Consider the following 14,091-nt stretch of genomic DNA (forward strand, 5'->3'; position numbering starts at 1 on the left):
AACTTGGCTAAGATTTTCGTCCCTTTGCCGCTTATTTCACGTTGTTCAGCTGTAAAAAAAAAAAAATGTACAATGGCTCTTCATCCTTTCCACTGCACTTCATGACAGGCATTGTATTCTAGTGGACTCGTGTTCCTACAACTCACAGTTCACGATGGAGAGGTGACATTTTGAGGCCAAGTTAGTGTAAAAGAGGCATAGTCGGAAATTCTGACATATATTTCTCATAAATTGAATGAACTCTTCTGGAAACTGCAATAACAACCCCAAAGGTATCTCAGTGTAGTAAATAATAAATAATTTTAACAGTAATGAGTTCCCGTTGCTAAATAATATATAAGAGTAATATCAGTGACAGGATTCATAAAACGGCATAAAGCTGTGCTACAAAATTGCAGTTGTTGAAACAAGTCGTAATGCACTAGCCAAAATCACAATACCCAAGTACAGTAGTGCTTTCATCTAATATACTATAGCAGTGGCCGTGTGTGTGTGTGTGTGTGTGTGTGTGTGTGTGTGTGTGTGTGTGTGTGAGTGACAGACAGACAGACAGACAGACAGACAGAGACACACAAACAGAGATAGACAGACAGGCAAACAGACAGATACACAAACACAGATAGACAGACAGACAGATAGACAGAGGAAGGCAGAGGGGAGAGGATACACAGAACTCAAGCTCTGAAGGGATAAGAACATAGAAAAAATAATGGTGTCGTTGAAGCAGAGAGAAAGAAACAGTTTTAGGGTGAAGAGAGAAAAAAAAGGGGGGGGGGGGAAGGCGAACGGAGGTGAGCGAGGGAGTAAAAGAATGGAAGGGGGATTTGATGGCGGAAACAGCACCAAGTTTGTATGACATGGAGGGAATGTCAGGGCGGATGCTGAATACTGATAGGGAGGAAGGGAAATGTTGGTCATATTCTGAAAGGTGAGTGAGTGAGAGAGAGAGAGAGAGAGAGAGAGAGAGAGAGAGAGAGAGAGAGAAAGAGAGACAGACAGACAGACAGACAGAGACAGACAGACAGAGACAGACAGACAGATACATAGGCAGACAGACCGACCGACAGATAGAGACAGGCAGAAAGAGAGAGAGAGAGAGAGAGAGAGAGAGAGAATGGCAGGTATTTTCGTCAGATAAGGAACCTCCCTGGTACCTCTTAGTGATTTAGTTTTGGATATGACTGCTTAGCACCTTTGAGTAAGTTATTTGTGCAGAGTATGGCCATATTGGAAGGTTTTATATAACACAGTAGAGGACAGTAAGGTGTAACAATCTAAATAAGTCGCTTATGGAAGGGTGTTCGGGAGCTTCCTTAACCACTCAGAATAAGGGCCAGAGAGAGAGAGAGAGAGAGAGAGCACTGACGTCCGATTCTACTCCACATACAGATGGTGGGAAAAAGCTCTGGTAATATTCCCGAAAGTATCTGGCTTGCAGAGAGAGAGAGAGAGAGAGACTGACTACAGTGCGTTCACTCGAAAACTGTCAAAAATCCTTAACCCATATCAGTTCAGATGCTGGCCAGATGTAGTCAGATTGTAGAATTGAACTGACTAGTAACCAAGGACACATTCCTACCTCATAACGAGAGTAAACTAATTAAGGAGGGTGATGCGTCATGGGAATAGGGTAGGGACGGTTGCCTAGAGGTCATTATTGTCCTGAGTAGTCCTCACAGCATGCGGCGTCAAGCAAAAGTCATATAGAAGTCGAAAAAATAGATTAGGTAATGCCCAGCAACTATGACAATACTGATTGTAAAATATAACTGTGAGATCATCCACACACTTGATGTAGTGCTGTCTATTTCTTCCTTCAACTTTGTCATTCTTTTTCTGTGTTTGTCCACCTCTCTTTCTATTTCTCCCATCTTTCCTGTCACTTTTCATAACTCTTTTTTTCCACTGAGATTTACATTAAGTGACAAGCCAAATGGTTTCCTATAAGCCAGGAAACCATTTACAACGCTGGGTGATGACCATATAACCAACCCATACGTGTTCCTTATGTGTCAACAAGATGGTTGGGGAGGGTTTGTGCCCCTCCCCTTAAAATAACTAACTCATAGACAAACGGCCACCCCTTACCGGATTATGGCGTCTCGCTGTAGGTAGATAGTTAGACAGACAGAATGATAGATAGATAGATAGACTGATAAATAGAAGGAATAATTAAAGCAATATCCAGCTTCCTGTGATTCGAAAATTCTCCTATCATCGCTGAGTATCCTCTTGTTACAGGGAGAATATAATATAACTAAATCATCTTGATAAAGTTCTCACTGCCCAGCCAGCCATCACCACCGTCACCACACTGATTCATGGCAAAATTAAATACACACACACACACACACACACACACACACACACACAATGACGTATACTATCTGATACATGAAGAAAGGACGCAGAGGTGTAGTAAATGTCTTTTTCTGCCAATGATCTATGCATAATAAGCTGCAAAAAGACGAAAATCTCGGCCAAGCAAATGTGAAGGAAGTATAGTAGCAGCAAGAGCCAAACTGAATACAGGTCACCTTATTTTTTTTTTTTTTAGTCAAGAAAGAAGGATCCAAAGGCCAGGAACAGTTTAAGCTTTGTGTGATAAAACGAAATTGCAATGTTTACCTTCTGAATTCAAAAAATACCATAAATTATTTAGTGTTTATGTAAAAATACTGTGCATCCCTTCATCATGCAGTTTATTATTATTATTATTATTATTATTATTACTACTACTACTACTACTACTACTACTACTACTGCTACCACTATTACCATTATTATTACTACTTCTACTACTATTATTATTATTACTACTACTACTACTACTACCAGTAGTAGTAGTAGTTGTTGTTGTTGTTGTTGCTGTTGTTGTTGCTGTACTAGTAGTAGTAGTAGCAGTAGTAGTAGCAGCAGCAGTTTTTAGTAGTAGAAATAGATTTAATATTGTTGTCGTTTGTCATATTATTATTATTATTATTATTTTGCGGTAGGTGGGGGCACTCACCATCCACTCACTCGATGTAGTACTGCTCTCGGGTGTCTGCCCTTTCCTCTCCTCCATTCTTCTTTCCTTCCATCCTCTTCTTTCTTTCCTTCATTCTTTCCTTGTTCGTCTGCCTACAGGTGACTTTATGCTCCCTCTTCTGTCTTTCTTTCCTTATTCTTCCTCTTCCTTCTGCCTGTGGGTGACTCTACACTGAGTGACAAGCCAAAAGGTTTCCTGTACACCATATAACCAAATTTTGGCTCCTGATGGTGTAGTGGGTAATTATTGTGCTCCAACCGGATTAAGCAGGTGAAGGTTTATATCCAAGGGGTGGTTGGAGTTGGTTGCTCATGTAATGCACTCAGGGATGAGTGAGGCTGTTCACTCATCTTATATGTCGGGACCAACTGCCTAGCCCCGGGCTCCTACGCTCCTCGTGGGGAAATGTAGGATTGGATGATGGATGGATGGATGGATGGATTATTATTATTATTATTATTATTATTATTATTATCATTATTATTATTATTGTTGTTGTTTATTGCTGTTATTATTATTATGATTATCATTATTATTATTGTCATTAAATCTAGAAGCATAAAGAACCTGGACTAGCCTACTCAAGCCATAAATTAATAGTAAATACTACCAGTCTCTCGTCCCTCAGCCAAATTATGTGGTCAAGATAGAGGCTTCACATGCTTCCTCTAGACTTTTATTTTTTTTAATATACTTAGTTTTTATGAGAGCCCTCTAGGGGCATTTACTGAGGCTAAGAGAGTTTTAAGAGCATTTCAGTGAGGTTATGTGCATCTTCGGCAGCGGAGTCGTTACTTAATAGGGGCAGAAACGCTCGAAGGTTCTCTTTATCGATGCTCCCCCTCACAGGATGCAGCTTAAAGTAACAGCCAGGAAGATGGTCACTGCTCCTCTGAACTGTCTGCTTGCATCCCTCCACCACTATGGCGGGAACATAGCACCCCTCTAGCAGTAAACTCGCATCCCTTTTCTGTCCAGCTCTCTGATGCAAGAGTTAATCGTTACTCCCAGTCATTCATGTATGCAACAGGACAACTCTTGAACTGTCTCCCTCTCGGTATTTCCTGTCGCCTATGATCTCCAGTCTTTCAAAAGTAGTGTATCCAGACATCCTGAAATGAACGGATCTTTGTTATCTTGTTTTTGTTTTGTCTTGGAGGGAACAAACATGCGGGCTCCTGGCCTTTGGTTCCTTCTTTCCCGCATTAAAAAAAAAAAAAAGTGTTACGTCGGCATCCCACACTGCCACAGGCTCCAACAGCCGTAGTTCAGTATAGGAAGGATGTTGCCCAGTGAATTGCTCTTCCTATGGTCAGCCTTTCGGTGTGCAGCACACAAGATCAGGTGAGGCGAAGATAAACAGTGGCTGCTTAAGTTCACTGTCTTTATTTCCAAATAATTACACTTAATGCTTGCCAACTTCACTTCACTGTTCTTACAAGCACTGGAGCTATATAAACTTTACTAACTCCTATTACACCTAAGGCTTGACAACACTTCACTGTTATTACACTTAATGCTTGAAAAACACTTCACTGTTTTCACAAGTACCGAAAATAATCTTCACTGACAGTAATTACACTTAATGCTTGCCAGCAACACTTCACAAACTTCACTAACAGCACTGCACTACATTCAAACTGAATTGAAACCGACTGAAGTTATATGAGTCTCCTATCCATCCTTTTATAAGCTTGCATTGTTCGAGAGTGATTTACTTCTCCACAGTTCTGGTGTAATTTAGAGAGAGAGCATAGTTACCAACTCAGAGACGACCAAAACATACAAGTTTTCTTACATTACATAACACTGTAAAGTATTTAGCAAACTGACAAATTAAATTTCATAATTAACAAGCAATCACATAAATAAAACATTATAAAGAAAAAGACCACAAAAATTCATGCATAACTTATGAAATAACCAGCTCACAAGCAGCAGGCAAACTGGCAACTCAGACTCGTATCGGAGCTAACTACCGTAAACATCGGGAAACATTGAGAAATATTTTGGCTACCAAACTGGCAAATCTCGCTTCTTAACAAGTGAAATGTACATTAGGCATGAAAAGTCCTATGCCCTCTCTTTTTTTTTCACTCCAGGCACTTTGAAAATTAAATCAATGTGGTGAACAAGCAGCAGCAAACACTGATGACTTCACTGGACATCAGATCATCGTCATAACGTGTCCCATATTGCAAGCCCAACACACGGGTTTTCAAAGTCTATGCAGAGAGGTAGAAGAAGCAATAGGATTTTCAATGTCTGTCCAGAAAGCAAAGGAAGAGCTGACAGGATTTTCAACGTCTTCGCGTGGTGGCACCGACGTAGGTAAACAGCAGAACAGCCTGGTTATATGTCACTTAGCTTGTTATTTCCTGAAAAGTGGATGGTGGACTGCAGGAGAATGAAAGCTCTTACCTGCAATCCATCGGACATTTGTTCAGATGAGCCTGAGGCAACAACAACAACAACACTACCACATCACCACGACCACCACCAACAACAATAAATATAAAAAACAGCAACGCCACCACCATCACCACCGTGACCACCACCGCCATCACCACTACCACCACCACTATCATCATCATCATCATCATCAACAGTAACAATATCATCAGCAGCAACAACAACAAAAACGATTTTTTTTTTTTGTCTCGTTGCATGACTTACTTTGAAATACATATTGTCAGACAGGAAAATGAATTGTTACCACGGAAATTACCCTCGCATTTCACTTTTGCCATCTCCCAGCACAATGTCATTACGACAGTGAGACGGGGAAATGTCAAGTTCAGGAGTGATGTACAGTCATAAGAATAACTATCGTTACCCCCAGTTATGCTCGATGCAAAACGAACGTTAGCTGGGTTATGTGGGCTGGTCCTTGCTGTTTGCCCCTCCCCTATCTAGTGTTGCCATATCACAATCCCATTACAAGAGTTGGAATAATGAGCAAGAATGAGCGATATGGCGGGGAAGTATATAAAATGTGTTTGCGTTACCCTGAGTGCCCCGCCGGGGATTGATAATGAAACTCGACACGTTTATTATTTTCCTACTATTCAACACTTACTATCTATTGAATACAACAAATAAATTATTTTGAAGTGTATTAAATCTATAGGCATCGACTGTTTTTTTATGATAGTGTAGCAGGGATGCACTAGTTCATGTGTTTGCTTTAGATGGGTGATTAAATGCTTCAGATGGATGCTTCAGTCGACGTTTAGAGGCTGTTGTGGAAGCAGGGGGTGGGTATACTCAATATTAAAGCAATGACACTGAACACGTATTATTTTCCTTCTACTTAACATTTATTATATGTAGACAGCAGTACATGTCATTATTACACTGAAATTTGCTAACTTGGCTTGTATCGGCTGAATTACTGTCATACGTCTGGCATGGGTGCAAATACTCGTTGCCCGTCTGCATGTGTGTTGCCGACTCTGCACCATTGTGTTATATTTTATTTAAAGAATTCGGTGCCGGATAATAAAACGTATTGTCTTTATGCACAGAGGCCAAACTATCTAATTAGCTTTTATTATCTCTAGCACAAATTCTAATATCTGTGTCTCACATATCCGACATTGACGGGTTTGCGGTACAAACTTTCCTGTCCCGTCATTCCACAACACTTCGTCGTTGTGTCATAGTGCATAGCTCTGAAGGGTAACGATAGTTTTTCTTATGACTGTACCTGCTAATCACTCATTTTTCATTTATTGTCTCTGGTGCCCATTAGCTATTTTAAGTGGCGTAAAAATTATCCACTGGTAGGACGAACTAGAAATATGGTCTATGAATAAAGTGTGCATTCGCTGAAAACATGGACACTGTTTACCCAGTCTTGAGATATGTATGACAAGTTATTTGACATACGTGTGCTCACAACCCTCTATTTCTGATCACACACACACACACACACACACACACACACGAAGTGTTTCCCTGTGCAGTATCTCTCTGTGCACTCAGTAAAATATGGACACTGCATACCTCGTCCTGCGATAGGTATGACAAGTTATTTTGACATACGCGTGCTCACAACCCTCTGTTTCTGATCGTTATTCTTTGTGGGAGGAAATCTGACCCCAAAAGAATCTCTGGGGTCGGTGACGCTCCCTGAATATAACATGTGAGGCCACTGTTCAACATGTACTAAAATATCAAAGCCATATCTGGCCTCCTTTCACTATCTAGTAGAATGTTCAATACTACTGTATTATTTTGCAAAAGAGAAACTACAAGAGATTATCACCAGAATATGGTGCTAGTCACGAAGAAGTGACATGGTAAAACGTAGGACTGCAGTATTGCCTTTTTCTGCTAATGAGCTGTAACAAGAAAATAACATTAGAATATAGTACTAGTACAAACGGCCATACCACGTTGGGTACACCGCTTCCCGTCCGATCAGCGAAGTTAAGCAACGTTGGGTCTGGTTAGTACCTGGATGGGTGACCGCCTGGGAACACCAGATGCTGTTGGCGTCCCTACGTGTCAAGTGGGGTTGGTGGAGGATTAGTGCCCCTTCCTGTAAAACAATTAACTCTAAGCCCTTGGCCACCCCGTTTGGGATACATGGCGTCTGGCATTCAATGAATGAATGAACAAGGGAGTGCTATGGAAATAATGGAGGGCAATAGTATCGTCTTATTCTGCCAAGGAAAAGTAATAACACAAGAACCCATTGCTAGTCACACCAGAGTAAACAACATAGAGAGATTAACGAGGAGAGTGTATGTGAGTGAGGTGGAGGGGGGAGAGGGAAGGAGAGGCCAAGGATGAGACGGAGGAATGGAGTGGGGAAATATATGAGAGAGGGGTGTGTGAGCTAGGGAGGACGGTGAAATGGCGGGGACAAGGCGACATGGAGGCGATTTGGTTGTGGCCAACCCTTAGGGATTAAGGCGTCTGGCAATAGATAGAGAGGCTGTAGAGTTGTGGTAGTAGTAGTAGTTGTTGATGTTGTTGAATAACCCCGGTATGTGTGTGTGTGTGTGTGTGTGATAGTACAGAGGCAATGGTGTTATGTTTATACACCAGTGTGATATATTGTTATGATCCGATATGCCATAACAACAGGGATATATATTGAAATTTTTGTTGTGTAATGTTGTGGAATTTATGTGGTGTGGTGTGTTTGTGTGTTGTGGTGAAGTATGTGGTTATGGTGTGGCGGTGTGGAGAGGTGGTGTGGTGTGATGTGTCGGTGTGTTGTAGTTGAGTATGTGGCTATGGTGTGGTGGTGTGGAGAGGTGGTGTGGTGTGGTGGCGTGGTGCGTTGGTGTGTTGTGGTGTAGTATGGCAATGTGATATGGTGATGTGGTATGGTGGTGTGTTGGTGTGGTAATGTAGTGTGGTAGTTTCATGTGGTATTGGTGTGGTAATGAAATGGTATTATGGTATGGTAGTGAAGTGCTCTGTGTGATGCGGTAGTGCTGTGTGGTAGTGAGGCGTGCTAGTGTGATTTGGCCGTGTGACGTGGAAGTGTGGTGTCGTGTGGCAGTGAACTGTGATGACAGAGTGGTATGTATGATGGGTGCGGCGATGTGTGGTAGTGAGGTGTGGTGGTGTGGTGTTGTAGTGTGGCAGAGTATTGTAGTAGAGAAGCTCAGTGATATGGTTGTAAGGTGTGGTGGTGTAGTGTGATGATGTACAAATGGTGTGACAGTGTGGTAAACGGTGAGGTGTGCTGTGGTAGGGAAGTGCGGTACTGTTGTCTGAAATGTGATATGTATTCAACCGTGGTAATACAAGAGTATAATTGTATGATGATAAAAAATTAGCTGAGCAGTTTTTCGAAATAACAGCTAAGTATTTTTTCGAAATAACAGCTAAGTGTGGAGAAGCAAGGAACATCTGTGGTACAGTGGTAAAATGTGCGTTTTCGTACATGGGAGAACCAGGGTTCGCGCCCCGCCAGGGTAAGAAAATTTGGGAGTGTTCTCCCGGCCAGTGTCGTGTACCTAGTCGGCTTGCGCGGGTCAGTTACACTTGTTTCACAGACTACACACACATCCAAAGCCACTCTAACATTACAGTCACACTTACAAGCACTTCTCACCCTGCATATATCTCTACCAGACAGCCTAAGCCACTTGATAGAGATACATAGGCTGTATCGTCCCCACGTCGGTCGGGATAGGCCGGTCCTGCAGTGGACACTCAAACAGCTGATGATGATGATGATGATGATGATGGAGATGCAGACAATAAATAATAAATATATTCAAGCTGTGTATGTATGTGTGTGTCTGTGCGTTTATTCTTTTCTTTCACGAGAACCATAACTGATATGGACCTAATTCATTGCACATTAAGTCGAGGTAAGACCAGGGAGTGTCAGATAAATTAGTCCCACAAACTTTTCCGGTCAAGCACTAGTTTTATAACAGGAAATTTGGCTCGCATAATTCACTGGCTTGATACTGTGCACTGTCTTTCAGTATACTGTATTTATCTTGCCTTTGTTTTTTTTTTATCATTATTATGCAGTCAGGTGTAAACTCAGCTCTAATTTTCATATTTCTCTCTCTCTCTCTCTCTCTCTTCCTGAACCCTTGATACCCCCCCCCCCTTTCCGTTATAGGTACCAACTTATTTCAGGTATTATTATGCGCCTCTGTTCTAGTGTTTATCTGTTGTTCCTAATCAGCATTCGAGTTGAAGAGATGGCAATTTAAGGCCAAGTTAGAGTAAAACAAGAAGCGGTGTCAAGGCACAGCAAACCTGTCCCCGACAGCCATTTTAGTGCTGACATGACATATAAATACAACAGGATATCTGGTCAATGATGTCACACATCAAATTTGGAGTAAATCGAGTGAAAATTGACGATTTCATGCCCATGTGAAATTTTTGACGTGACCCACCTGACATGGACCCTCCTACAGCTAACTGAGGGGTGACCCCCCCCCCCGATGTAATGATGCATGTTATGATGCAGATTTGAAAGATGCACCTTTAGGTGTTGGTTTCATGTCGATATGACAAATTTGAAAGTACTTATGTCGAGAAAACGGTTTTAACCCATCCACTTTTTTTTTTTCTTTTTTTTTTTTTTGGCCCTACAGCCTGGGCCGTGTCCCAGTTTGGCCCCAAATTTATTCAGGTGATCATAAGGTCATAGCCCATAATCCCTGTAATTTTAGTCAAAATCGCACCAGTAGTTTTCGCGTAAAGTTGTTAACAGACAGACAGACAAACAAACAAATAAACCAACTAACAGACAAACCGAGTGAAAAGAATACCCTTCCCCGTGCCTCTCCGGGGTGGGGACGGGTAACGAATATAATCAGCTCTGCATTATCTTGGCATTAGACAGACACGTTATTTTTTTTTTTTTTAATGTGCAATTTTGGGCATGATTACAATAAATATGAAGCAATCAGTACTACAGTTCTGTCACATTAACTTGGCCCAGATTTTCGTCCTTTTCCAGCTTGTTTCCCCCGTAGTTCATTGGCAGAAAAAGGTAGTGGTATGGCTTTGCGTCCTTTCCATAGCATTTATTCGTGGCTAGCACCATATTACAAGGTTAATCTGATACAGCTCAGCATTCAAGATGGAGCGATGGGAGTTTTAGGTTAGGTTGGTGTAAACGAGATCTTTCTGTTATCTTGTTCTTCTTTGTTCTTGGAGGGAGATGTCTTGTGGGCTCCTGGCCTTTGGTTCCATCTTTCTTGTATAAAAAAAATCTCCTGTACCGGGATACACTTGTCGTTGCATTCTTCAAAATAAATAAATAAATAAGAAGCTTAAAAATACAGTGGTCATCCTTATATAGCCCCTGAGCCCATATCCATAAGAAGCACTTCAACTTCACCCCCCAGGTGGCCAAGGTTTGATATTATATTCTGAAAGTGTATCCCCAAGGGATGTCATATCCATTTTGCTCCAGTCAACTTGAGTGGAACCTGTCACTTCAGGAGGCTGTAAATTTTTGTTTTTTTCAATATCTTTGAGACTATATTTTTTGACACTGTATCATATGAATTGTTGTCTAAGGGCCATAAAGGCTCCTAAATTGGTAGGCTGATTGATTTTCGTGGTTCAAACATGAAATTAGTACTTTTGAAAAAATTCAAGATGGCCACCAATTCAATATGGCCGGCATCTCCAAATAACAAGATAAAATATATGTAATATATGTATCTTAAATGAATTGTAAGGTTTATAATGAAACAAATGATTCATTGTACTTTGGCATTCCAAAGGAGGGGTTTGTTGTATCAAGTAGCACTATACCAAAGTTTTCAAGGTAATAATATTATTATATTAGATAACAAAAATGCTTTGGAGACTACTTTTCTATACAAAGTCGTAGTTATTGCCCTACAATAAGTACCTTGTTTAGTCATTTTTTTTTTTTACATTTTCATGCTTGATGTACATTATTTAATTAAAAAAAAAAAAAATTATTTACATTCCCTAAACAGTTTGGTACATTAAACACTGGTAATATATCAATATATTTCATATATAGAACCTACTATGTTTGCTCATTAAACATTCAGAGGAGCCTTTGTTCTTTAAAAATCAATTGGGAAATTCTTTCATACAGGAAGACTTAAACAATGTATTAACTCACTTAAATGTATCTATATGTTTCTCATACATATAACATATTTTACTGTAGATATGTGAAGACCTACATATAGAAAATACCAATTGACCAATCATCTGCAACTATTATGGTAAACATAATTATTTTAACATCACTACTTACTAGCAAATACCTTAATTGTTGAAGAACATAAAGTATTTTGTTGTCTTTGGTAACGCAGTTTAAGTATAATTATATCCTTCCTTAATTTTCTTAAATTTCACACACATATTTAAACATCTAAACCTTATGGCACATGTAAATTACCACGAAAGTATAACTTGTTATTTTCAGCTGAAAACAACAAAAGGATTCTGAATTTGGTACGAGTATATCTGGTACCGTATGTTTTTACTGTTATGATGAAAAGCAAAAACCACAACAGGAAGATATCACATGTCATTTCACTGCTACTTTACACTGTTTCATCTTCAATTTCACTTTCATCATCTACATCAACATCTGGCTCATCATTTGAATTTGTGCACAAATCACCACATTTGCAACTCTTTGTACATGGAAGCTGGTTCTTTAAACATGTGCACCTCTTTGTATTACACTCCTTAGAGCACCCACAATGCACTAACTCCAGCAGAGCTTCTGGAGCTGGAAGCAAATCCATCCAGTCAAATGATAATATGCCGTTCTGGATACACCATCCATGGCCATCTGGGCTGGGGATCACAGGATGCGATTCCAAAGATCGCCTCCATATAGCAGCCTGATAGTTGGCACGACTGATGTTTTTTCAGAGAGTCTTTGGTAGGGGGAAGCTGAAAGGAGTCTGCAGCTCTACTACAAAATTTATGGTATCGCACCATGTCAATGTCAGTAGCAGTTGAACCATACAGGGCACACACAAATGATTCACATTTCTTCATCAGCTCATCACTTAGCCTACATCAAAATTTTCACCAAGTGACTGAAGTGCATCAACCATGGTTTGTTTCTTGAGAAGGAGATCAAATGCTTTCTTTTTTTCCTTTGCCAAAGAACGCACTAACAGAATCACAACCTGTTATCGCATGGAATCCTGGTAGTATAAAACACAGTTCTACACCCACGTTTCCAGCTGACTTTTGAATGTCAATTGTCCTCTGATTTGCAGTTGTGCCACATTTGATCAGTAGCCTAGCTGGAATCTGGTCTTGAAGGTGGCATCCATGAACTATTACATCTGTGTTGATTGACCTGATCAGAATTTCATCATGGTTTTGCTGAGCTATGTGCTTGGCATGTAGATAGATCCTGGTGTCTGCTTCTTCACGAATGCAGTACAATTCAGTTACCTCATTTGTACGGACTACATCTTCTTCAACAAATATCATTATACATTTGTCACGATTTGTTAGGTAGACTTTCCTCCCCATTATCATCCCAGCGTAACTTTGGTCTCTCCATTGAACGAACAAGAAATCGAGTAGACTTTGCTTGTTTGCACCTTCAGCAAGGAACTTTTTCCACTGCTTTGGACATTTTTGATCCGCAGACTTGACTGAAATTGGGTAAGTCCCTGGTGATGATCTTCTGTCATATTCTGCTTGTTTTATGGAAAGTGGTGGATACTGGTCTGCCACAATATCTACTCTACACCTTAGACTTGTTCCATGTAAGATTGTTTGCAGAACAATCTTTGCCAAATTTCCAAATGTGCCTGGTACTTTTCTGATTGAATGTAAAATGGGCATCAAATCCACAATGTGAGGCACATTGTCTGGGAGATCCTCTGTAAACATTGCTAAGGGCATTGCTTTTGTGAGTTTTGTCTTATCTGTCTTCACAGGGTTCCCATTCAGTTGTGGAATGGAGTATGGCAAAAGGCCAAGATTGTATTTCAGGACATCTTGCATGTTCATTTGTCTGCATTGAGCTACTATAACGAGTCTAGCATACAGCTGTCTGTCAGCCTGGAGGAAAATGCTTTGGGTTTTTGTTTTAGTCTGGACTGTTTTATTAAGTGAAGTGAATGATTTGAGTTTAAGCTTCTTCAGAGGTGCATGGAAGTCTTTTTCACCTGAAGCTATTCTTTCATCAATGAAGGTTTGCATGGCTTCTTCACCTTTTGTCAGTGTTTGCTCTATATCATTTTGAATATCTGGTGGGACAATAACACCTGAACCAAGACTTCTGAGTTCTGTTGACTCCTCAAATGGGTTTTGGAGCATTTTGATTGCATTGTTCACAGATTGTACATCATGTTCATCTTGTTTCATGCAGAGTGGCTGAATATCTTTCATATCTACTTCTGTTGAAGGTTGCATTGATGCCATTCTACGGCAGTTTATTGTTATTGATGCCCTTTCGTATGCCGTGAGCATCTATTTCTGAACTACTGTTATATTCAGGCTGAATCCAATCAAACCACCCTTAGTTTTGGTATCTCGGTTCAGTGTTTGCTCTATGGTCTGGTCTACGGGTACCCTACCAAACCTATTGAGCT

At 40.5% G+C, this 14,091-nt stretch overlaps 1 long non-coding RNA gene and 1 other non-coding gene across 2 annotated transcripts in view; both read left to right on the forward strand.

Moving 5' to 3' along the window:
- Nucleotides 1–14,091, forward strand: part of LOC145407461 (uncharacterized) — a 475,197-nt gene that overhangs the window by 327,148 nt on the left and 133,958 nt on the right. The window lies entirely within an intron of this gene.
- LOC145407606 (5S ribosomal RNA) lies at nt 7,415–7,533 on the forward strand. Its single transcript, XR_013898756.1, has one exon. It is a non-coding gene; the product is annotated as a 5S ribosomal RNA (ribosomal RNA).

Source organism: Coenobita brevimanus, chromosome 73, assembly GCF_032717465.1.
Source record: "Coenobita brevimanus isolate Jiangsu-jjx chromosome 73, ASM3271746v2, whole genome shotgun sequence".
In the NCBI taxonomy this organism is placed as follows: Eukaryota; Metazoa; Arthropoda; class Malacostraca; order Decapoda; family Coenobitidae; genus Coenobita; species Coenobita brevimanus.